This window comes from Panthera onca, chromosome A1 (assembly GCF_046562875.1).
Source record: "Panthera onca isolate mPanOnc1 chromosome A1, mPanOnc1 haplotype 2, whole genome shotgun sequence".
In the NCBI taxonomy this organism is placed as follows: Eukaryota; Metazoa; Chordata; class Mammalia; order Carnivora; family Felidae; genus Panthera; species Panthera onca.
Genome location: NC_138339.1, coordinates 30,402,173 through 30,420,494, shown reverse-complemented (window position 1 = coordinate 30,420,494; position 18,322 = coordinate 30,402,173). Strand labels below are relative to the sequence as shown.

At 43.6% G+C, this 18,322-nt stretch overlaps 1 long non-coding RNA gene across 1 annotated transcript in view; it reads right to left on the bottom strand.

Annotated features, from left to right (window-relative positions):
- LOC132680754 (uncharacterized) overlaps nucleotides 1-14,655 on the bottom strand; it is an 80,433-nt gene extending 65,778 nt beyond the window's left edge. The window contains exons 1-3 of the long non-coding RNA XR_009610692.3: nucleotides 14,581-14,655; nucleotides 13,523-13,731; nucleotides 12,711-13,167 (exon numbers count right to left, since the gene is read on the bottom strand). This is a non-coding gene — a long non-coding RNA (uncharacterized LOC132680754). The remainder of the gene's footprint in view (nucleotides 1-12,710; nucleotides 13,168-13,522; nucleotides 13,732-14,580) is intronic.
- Between the last annotated feature and the right edge of the window lie 3,667 nt (nucleotides 14,656-18,322).

The following is an 18,322-nucleotide window of genomic DNA, read 5'->3' as shown; positions in this document are numbered from 1 at the left end:
TGCATAACAAATTACCACAACTTTAGTGGCTTAAAACAACATACATTTACTATCTCATAGTTTCCATGGGTCAGGAGTCTGCGCATGGCTAAACTGGGTCTCTGCTCAGGCTCTCATAAGGTTGCAATTAAGGTGTCAGTCAGGCTACATTCCCATCCGGAGGCTTGACTAAGGAACCATCTACTTCCAAGTTCATTTGACTTGTTGGCAGAATTCACTTCCTTGTGGCTACATAGCAGAGCTCCCCATATTCTTGATAGTTGTCGGTCATGAACTGCTCTCAACTCACAGAGGCCACTTCAGGTCCTTGTTGTGTGGGTCCTTGTTCTTAAAACATGGATGTTGACTTCTTCGAATCCAGAAGGGGAATCTTTTCCTTTGGGAAAGTCTAGGCTGGTTTAAAGGTCTTTCACCTGATTAAGACAGGCCCACCAGGATAACCTCCATTTAGGTTAACTCTAAATCGATTGATTTGGAAACTTCAGTATATCTGCAAAATCCCTTTCCTTAATCATATAATGTAACCTAGTCAGGGGAGCAACACCCTTCATATTCACAGGTCCCATTCACATTCAAGGAGGTGTGTATACCAGGAAGGTGGGAAGCTTGGGGGCCTTGGGAATCTTAGAAGACCCTTGTACATATACCTGTACAAGGGCATGGTGATATATAAGTTATGAATCCTACCTTCATGAAACTCATACCCTATTAAGGGCAGTGGATACGCAACAAATAATTACTTCATAGATATTTTCTGTAATAGAGGGATGTTCTGTGTTCAGAAAAGCACAAAAAGGGTCACAGAGAAACTGGGATTTGTGAGATAAATAGGAGTTCAGCAGGCAGGCAAGTATGGGAAAGGGGCATTTACATGGGGTTGGCTTGAAACAATATGGTGTGATTAACAGTTATAAGGAATTGGATTTTGCTAACAGCTAAAGCAAATGTGCTGAGCATTTTTATTTGCTTTATTTTGACTTATCTTCTTAAAATAAAAAGAAAGGAAATGAATTGCTTTAAAGCCTGGCTGATGGACCACACGTATGCGTGTGTGAGATTTGCTGCATGACTCACCTATTTACAGCCACCATGAAAATAAAACCGAGGGGGGAATGTGTAACCAATTAACACTCGAACTGCTATGGGCTGAATGTTTGTGTACCCTCAAAATTCATATATTGACGCCCTAGTCTTCAGCATAATGGTATCTGGAGGTGGGTTCTTTGAGAAGTAATTAAGTCATGAGGGTAGAGCCCTCGTGGGGGGATAATAAAATCCTTTCTCAATAAGAAATATGTGGGGCACTAGGTGGCTCAGTCGGTTAAGCATCTGACTCTTAACTTTGGTTTGGGTCATGACCTCATGATTCGTGGGTCCGAGCCTCAAGCCTGGGATTCTCTCTCTCCCTCTCTCTCTGCCCCTCCCCCATTCACACACCCTCTGGCATGCTCACTCTCGCTCTCACTCTCTCTCTCTCTCTCAAAAATAAATAAGCAAACATTTAAAATTTGAAAAAAATAAAAAGAAGGATGAGCAAAATGATCTCTCCACCATGTGAGGATACAGTGGGAAGGCAGCCATCTGTAAACCAGGAAGAGGGCTCTTGCTAGGACCCAACCATGCTGGCACTGTGATCTGACTCGCAGTCTCCAGAACTGTGAGAATCAAATGTGTGTTGTTGAAGCCACCCAGCCTGGGGTATCTTGTTACGGCAGCCTGAACTGACGAAGGTACCAGCCCTATGAGAAAATATGCTTCTGGGTCCCCTTTGGAACGGGTAGACCTTTTACAATCAGAAGCTTCCCTTGAATTGGTGTTTCATTCCAGAAAGGTGGATAAGACCACCCCTACAAACTTAACAACAGGAAAAGCCAAGGAATTTCTGTAACCCACAGCGCAAAGGACAGCAACTGAGGCTGGCCATGAAGTCAGGCCAATCCCAGCACCTGAGGACCTGTACCCCACATCCTGGTACTTTCACAACTTGAAACAGGATTCACTTTTGAAGCCCGAAGCCTCTGACTCCTCCACCACGTTATATAAACGCAGGCCAGAAAGAAAATGCCTCTAAAAAACACAGGAGTTTCTATGTCAACTCCAAAATACCTGCTGAGCCACTAGGAAGATGACAATACTACAGAGGAAATGCAACCATCATGCAGGTGGTTTGATCCACGTGTTTCATTTCCATTGTCAAGTGCAACCGCGGGATGCTATTTCCTGGTTACTCAGCACCACTCAGGTTGGTCAGCCTCTCTGTGGCCCTCTGAAAAGCCCTATGGTAGGGACGCCTGGGTGGCTCAGTCGCTTAAGCGTCTGACTTCAGCTCAGGTCTGATCTCATGGTTCATGAGTTCGAGCCCCATGTTGGGCTCTGTGCTGACAGCTCAGAGCCTGGAGCCTCCTTCAGATTCTGTGTCTCCCTCTCTCTCTGCCCCTCCCCCACTCACACTCTGTGTGTGTGTGTGTGTGTGTGTGTGTGTGTGTGTGTGTCTCAAAAATAAATAAGTATTAAAAAAAAAATGTGAAAAGCCCTATGGCAGAGGGAGCTACTGAGATACATTAGGAGATGTGCACTCCAGTTTCAATTCAATGTGTTCTTCCATATACCCAGGATTGGTGGAGGACAAATTTTCCACTCACAGGGATAAATGGGTTTTCCAGACAACTGAAAATCTTGCTAGCCACAGGATGCTTGCACATTATTGTTTCAATATTGGAAATTCTCTTAAGATACTGGCATATATTAAGAGCACGGGCCCTGGAGCCAGGATGCCTGGGTTTGAATCCCAGCTCCACCACATGCTCACTGTCTGACACTGGGCAAGGGGACTAACTTCTCTGCATCTCCGGGGACGGTCCCTAGTTCATAAATAGTGGTGAGGGTTAAATAAGTTAACTACACAAAGACATTCACGTACCTGGCACATAATAAACATCTCAATAAGTTGTTACTATAAGACAGAATGTACAATATAAAAGATAAGTGAGGCTCTTTCTCAGGGTCATTTTCATAAACACTAAGCAAAATACTATATATATATATATATATATATATATATATGTACATATATATGTACATATATATATATGTACATATATATATATGTACACATGTACATATATATATATATGTACATATATATATATGTACATATATATATATGTCCACTCTTGCTAAATATATGTAAATACATACCCATATATAAATATGTGCACAAATATATAAAAACATGCCTTTGTGACCCACTGAAACATATTAGGAAGATGACATTTACCCTAAATGACCTCAGAAGGTGGTTTTTAATGCTTTGTGTTTGCCTTTTTAAAACATTCTTGCCTTCTCTCATTGGTCTCACTGCTAGCCACAGTCATGTCTGGCTATCTGTCTTCCTCCTCTGAGTTGTTCTGTTCTTCCATGACTGGGAAACCAGATTACAAAGTTTGCTATAACTGTGAGTAGAAAAAGAGCACAGAGATTTGAACGGCAGTCCTACAGGCTCCTTTATGAACCAAATGTATGGGCTTGAAACTGGGCATTTTGTCATGTATTTTGACTGATCAGAGGATACCCTCTTGCTTTCTTTCAGGATCTTGAACATATCCTGAATCTGTGGTTTTCAGCCACTCCCAGAGGGCCTTCATGCTCTGTGAGCGCATCTCAGGGGCCTCCTTGGTGGGGGGGAGGAAACGGGCAAAGAGATGTTTACCCAGTAAGGCTCCGAGCCCTCCACTCCCACTTCAACCAGACAAGTTCTGATATATGTTTTATGTAATGGAGCTCTGCATACAGGACCATTTGAAAAGAAGGTTCCACTGCTAAATCCATAAATAAAGTGACAGCTACTGTTCTACAGTCATGTTTGCCAGATAAATGACATCGGGACATACACTCTTTTCTGTATGTTTGAAATATCTCAAATGTAAAAAAAAGAGGGAGAGCCACAAGTCAAACCATCCCTAGAAATTAAGCATAACAAGAATTCATACATGATATATGAGACTAGACAGCTACAGAAAGCATTTCCAAATAAGCCACCATAAGTATGATTTGTAAAAAAAAAAAAAAAAAAATTTAATGAGATTAGGCTAACCTCATGTCTCACCAGAGACTCACCAAGTTAAATGTAAATAAATGTAAAACAAGTTACAATTTTGGGAAATCTAAAATGTTAATGATAGATATATATCGATGTGAGTGAGTTGCATGGTTGGGAAAAGCAGAATGGGTCACAATGATTTGTCAGTGTTTCTCCAGAACTCACCAAAAGAGATTCCGATAGCTGACGCCATGTTTCTATTCAGAAAAATCCTTAAAAGTGAAGATGGACACATTAGCATGATGTAACTGACCTTTCAGCAACATCAAACTCCCTCTTGTTCAAACTCTATCCTTGCTAACTGTATCACTTAGGACTGTTTTGGCTGCAAAAAACATAAAACACAAAAGAGACTTTTTAAAAAGCTTAACCAAGATCAAAATATATTTCTCTCTCACAGTCTGGAGGTAGTTAGCCCGGGGCTGGCACAACACTCTATGATTTCAGGGATCTAGGCTTCTTCTACCTATTGCTCTGCCCCAGGTGGCTTCCATTTTTAAGACCCCTTCTGATCCAAAATGGCTGCTAGAGCTCCAGACATTATGACTGTGTGCCAGACAGCAGGAAGGAGGAAGAAGGGAATTGCCCTTCCTTTAAGAAGACTTTTTAAAGTTTCACATACCTCTCCTGTTTACATCATATTGGTCACAACTTAGTAGTAAAACCACACTTAGCTGCACAGAAGGCTGGGAAATATAGTCTTTATCCCAGACAATTCTGTGTCAAATTAGGCATTCCATTTCTATGAAAAAAAGGGAGAACAGGTACTGGAAGACAATAAAAGTCTCTACTGTGCCAACTCACCTCCTGATTTCTATTTTGACTTCCTAAGTGGACTATTCAACTGAAATAGAGTGGTATCCCCATTATTCACTCTTCCCCCAATTATACTTTCAAAATTAATTTTCAATTCAATGTAATGCCACAAACATTTGTTAAATACCTACTATGACTTATACAATGGAATACTATTCAGCAATAAAAAGGAACAAATTATTAATATATGGAACAACATCAATGAATCTCAAAATGATTATGCTGATTGAAAACAGCCAGACAATAAAGAATTAAAATGTTATATTCCACTTATATAAAATTCTAGAAAATACTAACTAATCTACAATGGTGGAAAGCAGGACCTTGGTTGTCTGGGAACAGTGGGAGGAAGGGAAGAAGAATTGCAAAGGAAACTTTGGGAGCAATGGATATGTTCAGCATTTTGATTGTGGTGATAGTTTCATAGGTGTATACATGTATCAAAACTCATCAAATGGGGGGCGCCTGGGTGGCTCGGTCGGTTAAGTGTCCGACTTCGGCTCAGGTCATGATCTCGCGGTCTGTGAGTTCGAGCCCCGCGTCAGGCTCTGTGCTGACAGCTCAGAGCCTGGAGCCTGTTTCGGATTCTCTGTCTCCCTCTCTCTCTGCCCCTCCCCTGTTCACGCTCTGTCTCTCTCTGTCTCAAAAATAAAAAAAAAACGTTAAAAAAAAAATTAAAAAAAAAAACCTCATCAAATGGAAAACTTTAAAAATGTGCAGTTGATTCTACATCACTTATACTTCAATAAAGCTATAAAACACTTAAAAAAAAAAAAAAAGAATCTATTACATGCCTGACACTATGCTAGGCACTGAGGATACAAAAAAAGCTATGATTTCTGTCCCCAAGTACTCACAGTACAGTACATTGTTTTGATGAATAAAATAGGCTTATGGGTGAAGATGGGGTAAGTGGCTCCCCCAACACCTGATTTAGTCTTCAATAAATGGACAAAAGCAAGGCACTCAGTCTACAACTGAGTATAAGATCCTGTCCCATGTGTCCAATCAACCCCCAGAGCTCAGACTGAAGCCCATGAGTTTTAACCACTTTATAGTAAGGAGCTATGTACATGTACATGCCCTCCTTTCAATCTATTTCTATATACGGCTCTGGATACATATAAGGAATAATATTAGTACTTTAAAAGCCCCAAAGTTAATTGTGTCTTTTCTACTTTTAGAAATGAAATCCAAAGGCATGCTTTCTTCACTTTTCACATCTGTGTTGCAGAGCCAGCAAGGATCACATGACAAAGACAAGTAGTTGGCACAAAGGAATCTTTAGAAGGAATAGTCTAGCAAGACATATATTTGGAAACTGTTTCCAATGACCACGACTTCTCATGTCTTGACATCTCTTGGTGATGCTGTTGTAGTGTGGGTAACATTGCAAGAGTGCAGCGTTAAGGTCTGGAACTGTCAGCTGTTGGCTCACGGGCAAATATTATCGATCAAATTCCTTATCTTCTCCTCAATTTTGCACCCCCTAGTTCCTAGGGCTTTTGAAGGTCATTAGGACCTTTCCTTAGAACTGAAAACTATTGCTCCTACCTTTTCTACTTTGAGAAAAAAAAACTCATAAAAGAACAGTGGTTGCCAGGGTTTGGGAGGGGGAATGATAGATGAATAGGACAGGTGAAATAGAGTGGTATACCCATTATTCACTCTTCACACAGAGTACGGAGGATTTTTATGCCAACGAAGATACTCCGTATGATACCATAATGACGGTTACATGTCATTATACATTTGTCCAAATCTATAAATTTTATACTACCAAGAACAAGCTATAAACTATAGACTCTGGGTGATGATGTTGTGGCAATGTAGCTACGTTAGTTGCAACAAATACACCACTCTGGTGTGAGTGTTGGTAATGGGGAAGGCTACACGTGTGTTGGGGTAGGGGGTATATGCAAAATCTCTGTACCTCCGTATCAATCTTTTTTGTGAACCTAAAACTGGTCTAAAAATATAAAGTCCGAATAAAAAAATCAACATGCAAAATGGTAATCAACCTCATTAGAGTTGTATAAATTCTAATAAAAAATAAATAAAAGAGAGATTTCTTCCTAACATATTAACTTTTTAATTACAATAATCAAGATACTTCTATACAGTAGGTAGGGGTGTATATTGGCATGTTACTCTGGACAGTAATTTGGCAAGATATACAATGAGCCTTGTGTAAAGTTCCTGACAAGGTATGCATAAAACATTTCCAAAAGATGATACAGTAAAGTGTTAATTGGTCTTTAAAAAAGTTATCAGTTGCTGAGTAGATAGCTTCTTCATTAAAAAAATAACAAGATTAGATCAATTCACGAGCCATGCCAAATAAAGAAAATTTTCTTCCCATCGTCCATGAGGCCTTTACTGGTGGGGCAGCCCTGAGCAGGGTGTGCCCTACAGAGTCACATCAAATCCTGCCCACAACCCAAAACACCTCCCCCTTCTATCCTTAACCACCCCTAACACTACTGTACTAGTGACCTCTTTAGATTAAGATGCTGAAGCTGAATTGTCCCCTGGGAAAAGAAAGCAAAAATCCAACTGGCCCACACTGCCCAGAAGTCGGGAAGGACAGTGTAAGGCAACCCCATGGGGTTGGTTTGCATGATCACCATGGACCTGGTGGGAAAGCAGCAAAGGACAAGGTGAGATGACTGAGGTGATGACAATGAACTTTGGTTATGGGAAATTTTCTTGAAGGCCAGTACTTCATATTGTAAAAAAACTAATCTGGAGTGAAGCGATGAATTATTCCATACAAAATCACCAAATCTTAATTCTTTTCAAATGTTGATGTGTTCTCAAAGATCCACAATTCAAAGCACTCCTTTCATTTTTATTCAATCTCCTAATAAAAGCAGACTCCTTGTCCTCATTAAGTTCAATTTATTGGCACTTGAAATGTATTGACTTACTAGTGTATGATTGCCCTAATTTCACTGGAAGTTCCAAAGCCAAGGAACTCTGCTGATGAAAATAATCCCTCCCTAACACTTCCTTTCTCACCGGGCACTTCTGTGCATTGAAAACACATTTCCAGTGCTAACTAGGAAGGGCTTTCTTAGTTCATATCACATTAATCTTGCAGCCTTAACATTTTTACTGAAAGTCTGTTTCTTCCACAAGTCCTTTCCTTAAATCACTATGAGAATGGCCTGAGATACTTCATCAATGAGAAGGCAGATGTGGAAGGAAGGAGAGAGAAATCAGTGACAATCTTCAACGTTTGTTCTCTAATGACAGGCAGCTCCTGAATAGAACGTTTGAATCAACTACTCCCTTCTGAAGCTGATGGGAATTTAATTCTGCCTGAAACAGAAGTCCCTCATCACGATGTGGTTTGCCTGAGCAGATATTTAGGGGCAGGGGGAGGAAGGTTTGGGACAAGGAGATGTCAAATATGGCCATCAAAACCTAACATTGTAAAGCCTACCTGTAAGACACTCATAGCTGCAAGTTGGTGTCAGTTCCAATTCCTAGCATGTCACAGAGGCTTTTACCACATCACCCTCCCAAGCACATCTACAGCTTGCTTTATGCCCTTGGACAAGCCACTGCTCACCTCTGAGTGTCCATTCTCATCCATATCTAGACAAGCCTGGACAAGGGGACAGTCCATTGTAATCTATTCTGTTCTTGAATCCAGTACATGGAATTATCTTCATCCTCCCCTAGTGGCCATGCTTTGTCTTGGTGCCTTAATTCTTCGTGGCATCACTCTTCTTAAGACTCCTCAAGGAAGCATAGTCTGATTTTTTAAAATACCACATCCAGAAGGCAGAGAGAGAACTTCTTCAGGTGCATGTTAAGGATGGTTCATGGAGAACAGTTGGTGAAAGTCTACTATCCGCTGAATGGATCTTCTAAACACCATCCATGCAGAGTGGCCCAGAGCTGGAGATCAATTTTGCCCCTCAGGGCACATCTGGCAACCTCTGGAGACATTTTTGCCATAACTTGGGTGGGGAGGGGGATATTTTTATCATCTAGTTGGTAGAAGCCAGAGATGAAGCTAAACACCGTGCAGTGCACAAGACAGCCACCAACAACAAAGAATTATCCAGCTCAAAGTGTCAACAATACCAAGGTTGAGAACCCCTGGCGTAGTCCACAGAATCAGTACTATTTGGTGCAGCCAGCTCCCCAGAGTTGATCGTATGCATCTTTTTCCAGCTCCTCATTCGTAAGATAACTTTGGCAGCTTGAAATTGACCATTGGGGGAGTACTTACACCACAGACATCAGCACACTCCACAAAGCAAGGCAATTCTATTTCTGAAAGCCAGCTGTTAGGATAACTTTTTTTTTTAATTTATTCTTTTTTTTTTTTTTAGTAATCTCTACACCCAACATGGGGCTCAAACTCACGACCCCGAGATCACGTCGTATGCTCTTCCGACTGAGCCAGTCAGGCGCCCCAGGCTGAGATCCAGCTGTTAAACAGCTGCCAACACACCACTACTCAGAACCAGCACATGATATACCTGATTCAAAACTCAAAGGTGGGGTGCCTAGGTCACTCAGTCAGTCAGTGACTCTTGATTTCAGGTCAGGTCATGATCCTAGGGTCATGAGATCAAGCCATGCATTGGGCTCTGCACTGAGCATGGAGCCTGCTTGGGATTCTCTCTCTCACTCTCGCTCTCTCTCTCTCTCTCTACCCCTCTCATCCTCCCCCCTACCCCCACCCACATTCACATGTGTGTGCGTGCTCTCAAAAGAAAACAAAACAAAACTCAAAAGCACTTTCAGCAAGAAGGTTGCATTGTGGAAAACTAGAGATGATTTTACACACGGGCAAAGAGTCTGACCTCATAGCACCACCATGCCAAGAACAACAAAGAAGAAAGGAACAGCACAAGGAACACTGTGAGCAGGTATTGGAAGTCTCTCATGTCTTGTTGTTTTGCTTGTTTATTCATATACACCCTGCCTTCTTCGGAGAAGCATTTGAGGGGACCACTTAGGGAATAAACAATATGCTTGTTTATTAAAATCCTCAGAAGAGGGGCGCCTAGGTGGCTCAGTCAGTTAAGCATCCGACTTCAGTTCAGGTCATGATCTCGCAGTTTGTGGGTTGGAGACCCGCATCTGGCCCTGTGTTGACAGCTCGGAGTCTGGAGCCTGCTTCAGATGCTGTGTCTCCCACTCTCTCTGCCCCTCCCCCACTTATGCTCTGTCTCTCTCACTCTCAAAAATGAATAAATGTTAAAAAACATTTTTTTTAATCCTCAGAAGAAATGTATGATGGAACGATAATAATTCAATACCCTTTATTTTGAAAACTTGGACGTAGAAAAATAAAGATCAACACACAACAGGTGCAAAGCCTGAGAAGCAAGCAAGTCGGTTTTTCCAGACTCAGCAAACTGAGAGATGTATTTTCCTGGCGGGTCCTGGAAGTCAGTAAAGCTGGACTCCACTAGATCCCCCCACGAGGGACTCTGGGGCCAACCACTGCGGTTCGTAAAGGGCTTCACCCAGACAGTGGACGCCCTACAAAAACTCAAGCCACATTGGAAGGAAACCCTTTCCCGAGTTTGCTCTTTATTGCTGTCTTGATATTTGCCTCTGGTTGCTATGACAAAATCTGGCATTGGAATTTTTCTGGGAACAAATAGGAAATAGTTGTGGGAGGAGATTCAAGACCCAACGCACATTTAGGTTTGGTTATAAACATTCATGGTAAAATACGGCAATGACTCATTAAACCCCCCAAAAAGGAAATCCCAAAATATTTTTAAGCCCCATTCAGCATGACTTTGTTCCAGAGGTGACCAGCTAGAAGCTCTTTGTTCTAGACAAGGTCACCAGCTAAATGAACTAATAGGGGAGACTACTGACCAATTGAGGTATTGGTCACCCTATGCCAAGTCACCCTCTGCTTTCAGTGTGTTTGGTTTCTGGAGCTGAAAGTGCTAACCCCACACAGTAGAAATTTTCCATTTGCTAGAGTTTAATTATTTTGTCCAGCCTCACAGAAGAGAAAACCAGGGCTGCAGCCATTTAAACTTTGGCAGCGAGGGTCTGGGAAATCTTACGAGAGTATTCAGGCCCAGGACATGCCTTGGATCCAGATGGGCTGGGGGTCTCTTTGTCTTTGTATATGTTTATCTAAGGCTTCTGTATCTAAAATTTTTTTTCTGAATCTCCAGTTTTGACCTAAGCCCAATTAATCTCTTGGTTAACATTCACTAACTTGTCTTCTAGAGCCAGCCTTATACGTGAGAAGAGGCACCTGCCACCATACAGAGTGCTCTGAGGAGAGTGTGGAAGCTTCTAGAGCCAGCCTTATACGTGAGAAGAGGCACCTGCCACCATACAGAGTGCTCTGAGGAGAGTGTGGAAGCCCACTTCACCCCATGTGGGCTGGTAGGCACGATCAGGCGTCCATAGCATGGAAGGCTGCCATCAAACACAAAGGATGTGGGGAGATGTACTGAAGAAATACCCTACTGATCCTTCAAATGGCCATCTGGCTCCAACCTATCTTTCCCATCCTATCCCCATATGCTCCCGAATGAACATACACCACTCCAGATAGGGTCCTATCCCACCACCTCTTCCATCTGCCACAAATGCCTCAGAAATAATGATTAAAACACAGTTCCACATACGGCGATTTTTATCTCTCAGAATTTCTCTAAAGGGAAAACAGATCTATTTGGATGAAATAGTGAAGCAAGCTAGTTGGAGAGGACAGGCAAGATCTCTAGGGTTGTTCCAAGAGCAAACAGTGGTCATTGGACTACTATTCATAAAATGAGGAAAGAGGGAAAAGCCGAGAGGTGACAGGAGGCTGGGCCTGTGTGGGAGGGACTAAAGAGTATTAACTGTGAGATTATCTACTGTTTGCCTCTACCTGGCACTGTTCTGACCTCTCTATACGTATCACTCACTTAACGCTACCAACAACCCTAACAAGTAATTAGTAACATTATTCCTATTTCACAGATGGGGAAACAAAGGCCCAGAGTGGTTCAGTAAGTTGCCCAAGGTCACTTGGCTAGGGAACGGCGGAGCTAGTGAGCAACAGTCTGCAGCCTGGCTCCAGAATCTGTGCTTTGAACCCTCTATGCAACTGCCCCGGTGCGTAAGCCTCTGGTCACAGTTAAGGAAGGACAACAAAGCAGGAAGCTACAAGGATTTCACCAAATATAAGAAACCCTACTATTTTATGTATTGCCATGACAATGTGCCAATTATACTATGACACACCATCACAGTAAGGCAGATTCTGACTCAGAGATAGCAAATGTTCGAATGTGAAAAAGGTGCATCTTAGATATAAAATACAGTATTGAAGGGGGATTATACACATGTTTGCTGCAGAGTATGCAGTGACATCTCCTCCATCTCTCCTTGAAATCCCCAGTGAAGCCCACCTTTCTCATTAATGCTCTTGGGGATACAGATTCTTGGGGGGAGGCAGCGGCAGGCAAAACCCGTAAAGATCCCATGTGTGTAGGTGTGTGTGCATTCACGGGCATGACGCGCAGGTGCGCCCACGCCTGCCGGCGTCGGGGAACACATGCAGGGCAAAGGCGAGTTCAAAAGCATCCTGCATTTAGTGACACAAAGAAAATATAGCTTCATTATTTTCTATAATTGGTCTAATCTTTTTCCCCGAGCCCTTCACCTTACTATGTAGGGAGGGAAATTAAAACAGCAGCCAGTCCAATCATTTAAACAGTCTCCTAGATATTTCAATCTTGCAGTTTTCCTCCCCCACTTTCCCTTTTCTCTTCAAGGTGGCCCCTAGGGGAAGAGTTTACTTTACCTGGTGCTGGCATGAAAGGGGACGGAGGTCCTCGACCCACATGATTCATACGCGCAGGTCCCTGTGCCATCCTCCGGGTCCTCCCTGGAAGGTCTGCATGCTGAAGTCGGTGGCTGGTAGGGTCTGCTATGGGCCGTCCTTGCAGGGCCCTGCTGCCTGAGCTCCACTCCAGTCCTCACAGAAGCCATACACCTCCTGAGGTCCAGCTACGTTTCCCATGTGATCTCCAGCCTGGGAGTCCCCACGGTGGCAACGCCTTGGTAAGTCCGTCAGTTGGGGCTCCTCACGGCACTCACATCACTCTTGTTCAATGAGCCTCGGTGTGACTGCGGAATCCTTCCCATCGCTGCCCAATATGTCAGCATATTAAATAAGCTCTCACCATCCTGGATCTACTGGTGATTCCCTAAGAGGCACACCTATTGGCCATTACCTGCACCCAGGAGAGAGTAATCGCCTGAAGAGGGAACACAAACGTTAGACGGACATGTAATCAGTACTGGCTGAATTAATAAAGATCTTTATCACCTACTGAACATGTGAGCATGGGTCCTAGTCCTAATTCTAGTAAACATTAAACCATCTATATTCCCTGAGGGAGAGAGGGGAATGCATGCCGCATGCACATGTGCTGGTCGGGTCAGGTCTGCTTCTGACCTCACCCCCCACCCCCCAAGGATAACCTGACCCAGTGGAAGCAAGCGTGGCATATGTGGGTATGTCCGGAGTTTGCCCAGAACTTTGGGCTGCCATGGCTGAGAGGCTGAAGATCTGATACTGAAATCTCATCCATTTCATCTGGGTGAACCCACCGAGATGTCAAGACGGAGCTCCAGGCAGCACGTGGTCCCCTCTGTAGACTAGAGCTGCCGGATGTGGAGAAGCCTGTCCGGGCCAGACAGCAGCCCCCGGCTCTTTCTCCACAGTCCGGCTCTTCCTCTTCCCAGAATATCTATCATCCGTCACCTCAACTGACCCTTTCCTCTGTCCAATGAGTGGAGTGTTTGAATTCCACATTTTCCTTTGAAAAAAAAAAAAAAAAAACCCTCAGAAGGCCAAATCAAAAAAAAGAGTGTGAAAGTGAGCTCTAAAAAAGAGGACACAGAGGAGTAGTATTGCCCCCGTCTCTCAGGAAACAGGGCTCCCTGGACCCTACACCTCCAGCCCTCCACGGGTCCCAAGCCCACTTCCAGAGCCTTCCTACACCCGTTCTCTCAAGAGCAGGCCACATCTCCAGTGCAGACACCACTAAGCCCAAGAACCAAGAAGTGGCCAAAGGGTGGCTCTTTGCCACCATCCATCAAGGATGGAGCTTGGACGTGCAGGCTGGGATGTCTACACGTGTGTGCATGCCGCACCTCTCGTGAGGGGCTGCCAGGGAAGGGAGGGAGGCCACAGGCAGTGGGTACAGAGTCCACAAGCCCTGAGCCACCGCACTCCTGCATGGCACTCCCGGAGCCTCCAAATTCTTGATTCAAATCTGCCCTCTGTGCAGGTATATTTGTCAACGCAAAAGGATGGAACATAATTTTGTTTGTCAGCTTGATTTATAACTTTTAAATATTTAGACATGGTATGTGAGCCTCCGTTTTTACACCTGCCAAAGCCCCGCAAAAGTTAGGGGAGGACCCGGAGAAGGAAGGGATGGGCAAGTCTCTACATCAAAAAAGACCAAAATTGTTTCTCTGCTGTGTGGTGCTTAGAATAGCACATGGCATATACTCAAATATTTGCTGAAAGAGAAAAGAAGGAAGGAAAGAAGGAGGAGGCAGGGAGAGGGAAAGGAAGGGCTCGGGTTAAAACTTTCACACGTTTGGAGTTTGTTTTACGGAGTCAGGCTGGAAATCAACTCCTGTCTCTACCATCCCACCTGCATGTCCTTGGGTAGGTTATTCGACATCTCCAGTCCTCATTTCCTCTTCTGGAAAAAGGGGAAGCCATGCCTATCACAAAGTGCAAACAAATAAATATTAACTACTTACATTATTCTCACCATCGATGTTTATTATATACTCCATCCCCTTAATCCCATTTAATTTATAAGTCCTGTTCTAAGGAACAATTTGTTTCAAAGAATCTCAGGAAGGCTACTCCTACTGATTGATGTGCCCCAGATGGATAGAGAGCTATTTCATGATCCCCATTTCAGCCCCACCAACATCCTCAAATGCCCCTCAACCACCAGAGCAGACGTTGCTGGTGCCCCATCCATATCCCTGGGCACATATGCTCTCACTACTCGGCAGCCTGACTTCCAGCTGCCAGCCCCAGCATTGCTTTGTGTAAAGGCATCCTCTTCCAGACCCTACTTGGCCACTTGAATGGCAGGACAGAAGTGCCGTAGAATTAATGTCCAAGATGCAGCCTTCAACCAACATCGGATGGGAACTTAAATGTCCCAGCTCTGTCACTCCTGCGGAAGATAACTCCAGGGTGCACAGTCTATACTGAATCCCAGCAGGGTCACAATATAGTTGCTCTTGGTGGTAACTTGCTAGATACTAATTCCTTTGGTTGCTACACAAAAACATGAGTACGCCCACGCCAGTTACTATGCCCAGTGAATGTGCCTTCTAATCGCCCAGTGCTCATGCCTTCGCACTTGTTAAACATTTTGAAAACCACACTTCACATTTAACCAATAAGCTGCCCCCACACGTGCTTCTTGAAAAACATCAACATTCTGTAAAACGAGATCCAGCAGCAATTTTACCTAAGAAACTAATAAATATTTACTCTTTCCTCCTTCCTACAATGTGGCATTAAAATGCAACAGTTAAGTGGAAGAGAACAGAAAATAAAAGATCATTCAATGCTTCCACCCACATACAAAAGCCAGCAAACACCACGGATTTTGTTGTTAGTTTTGGAAATTTCCCCATATGTCTAAGTGAGGACCATGACCCCACACAGTCTATCAAATAGGGCATCTGCTCAAATGTACTTTTGTACTTGGCAGTGACCTCAGGTCTTGACAAATATGTTGTCTCTGTGTTTTTATTTATTATCCACAATCCTTTGGATGGCAACACATTCTGAGGTTAAAACAAATGTATTAAGATCCCAATTTGAATGGCACATAACAAAAAAAATGACCTAGATCTAGATGGGTGAATGCCAATCCAAACAGTGGCTAAACTAGGCAGCTGTTTGCAGTTAGGTCCAATTAACACGTTTTAAACACGGCAGTGCTGGGAACCTCTTTGAAGTGTGTGGCTGGTAAAGGTTTTTCTTGAAAGGGGTTTCCTGGTGGGAACCAGTCAAAACCCACAGATGAACAACTCAACTTACCCTTTTGACTTACGTGCCTTGTAGAGTTCACAGTCTTAGAGTTCATTTTCCCCAGGTATGTGTATAAATACTTCAAACATGTAATGAAACATCTGGGAAGGTGTCTTTCCTGAAAGAACACTTTCAAGCCAGGAAGAGGAAAGCAAGGGCAGGGCTCCTGCATTCTAATTTGCAGTCTGTCGAACTGCCAATCTCTACTGGAAACATAAATTGCAAAATGTTTATGTAATAAGCATATGAGGGCATTGTCTGCCTTGAAATAAAAACTCCATGAGGGCAAGAACTTTGTCTCGTTCATCACCGTATCCGTAGCGCCTAGACTGACGCACAGCAGGCTTACGACAGACACTAGTTGAGTGAATGGACGGGTGGATGCATACTAAGCGAACAAACAAATGCATGAATGAAGTACTAAAGTGAATTAATTCTACACACATGTTTGGAAAACCATAAGCTAAAGTCCCTAACCCACATGTGTGTGACACAAAGGCACCACACACACACTCAGAGAAAGGGAGAGGACTGTCTTAATTCTCCTAATTATTTTGCTGGTGCTGCCTATTTGGGAATAATTTGGGACTTAAACCTCAGCTTCATTTTTCATATCTGACAAAAAATTGAACAATGGCGCCTGGTTTATTTATTAAGGAAGCACTCAGTAAGTTTTCGAGGACTAGTGAGTGACAAAACTAAATGGTGTTTGGTTCCGTAGTCCCGGACCAGAAGAGGCCCCGACATCGCAGTGCTCCATTCCTTGTGTGGTTCCTGAGCCTTGTTCACTGACCTTCCTGCATGACCTTCTCATCTGCAGACATGAGGCCCAGCCACACAAGAGAGCTTTGGAAGAAGAGGTAGGGAGACATCTTCTCTCCCTCCGGTCCTGTATCTGAGACAGAAGGGTCTGTGGCTTTGTTACAAGTGAGGCAGACAGGAGATGCTCTGTAATCAGTGGGAGATCTGCTAGGAGAACGGGTTCTAAAGCTGGGCTGCCCATTAAAAATGCAGATTCCTGGGGCACCTGGGAGGCTCAGCCGAGGCCACCGACTTCAGCTCAGTTCATGTTCTCGTGTTTGGTGAGTTCGAGCCCCACAACTGTGCTGACAGCTCAGAGCCTGGAGCCTGCTTTGGATTCTGTCTCCCCCTCTCTGTGCCCCTCCCCTGCTCACACTCTGTCTCCCTCTCTCTCTCAAAAATAAATAAACATTTAAAAAAATTTTTTTTAATGCAGGTACCCAGCTCACAGCCCGCAAGGCTCGGACTCAGTGGGTCTGGGATATAACTCAGGAATCTGCATAGAAACTACAACTCTGGTCATTGTCATGCAGATGATAAATTATTAAGGACACGGGTTAGAAGGAAAGTATTCTGGAAGGAGAAAAAGTTTCATCCCTGAGCGCCTCCAGAAAAGTAATTGGTCTGGTTGGGTGATGCCATCCTGGGACATCTCTTCAAGGACATTCTGAAACATCCTCTAAAAAGATCACAACTTGCTTTAATTTAAAAGAGAAAGGTGTAACACATATCCTTTCTTTCCTGTGGTGGTAGATCTCTCACACACGCACACATACACATATCATCAACCAAAGTGTTTTCGCTCCTGAAAAATCTACAAACTAAAGAAAACACCCTTGAGCGCAATCTGAGAAACCATCCACTTCTTCTAAAACTCCTTTTCCCTTCAAGGAAATTCAGAGGTTCTCTATATCATAGAAACAAACAAACAAACAAAATAAAACTAGAAAATAGAAGTTGGAAATACTGATGCTCAAGAAAAGCAAGGAGGAGGAGTGCAGGTGCCAGCATCTAGAAGCAGAAAAGAGCCAAATTCACCCCCGGGACAACCTCACAGGACAGAAGGGAGGGCCGGAACAGAGCTGGACTCCAGGACAGCACTGGAGTGACAAGTTCCTGCAGCTTGATAATTTAGAGACTTAGGATGTATCTTTCCACATAACAACTAATTTCAAAGTCAATGGTGTACTCCTTGAAGACAGCCTGGAAACCTGGAAACTTCGAGACAAACGGCCTGTTAGCTTAGAGGAGCTCAGTGGTTTAAATCCTCCATTTATCATGCCTGCATGAAAGGATTCCTCTGTAAACAGAGGAGCAAGACCACACTGCCTTGTATCAAGATCTGCTCAGCATTATTTTCCACTGGGCATGTGGTTTCTTCCCGATTTCACACACACACTGTGCACATAGCGGAAACCTTTTTTTTGACAGGCTCCTGGGTTTAGCCTTTTTGTCCTACCTTGGGAAGCTTAAAGCCACAGACTCTGCATCTACGGGACCAACGGGTCAGACCTCCATCTCTCCCCGAG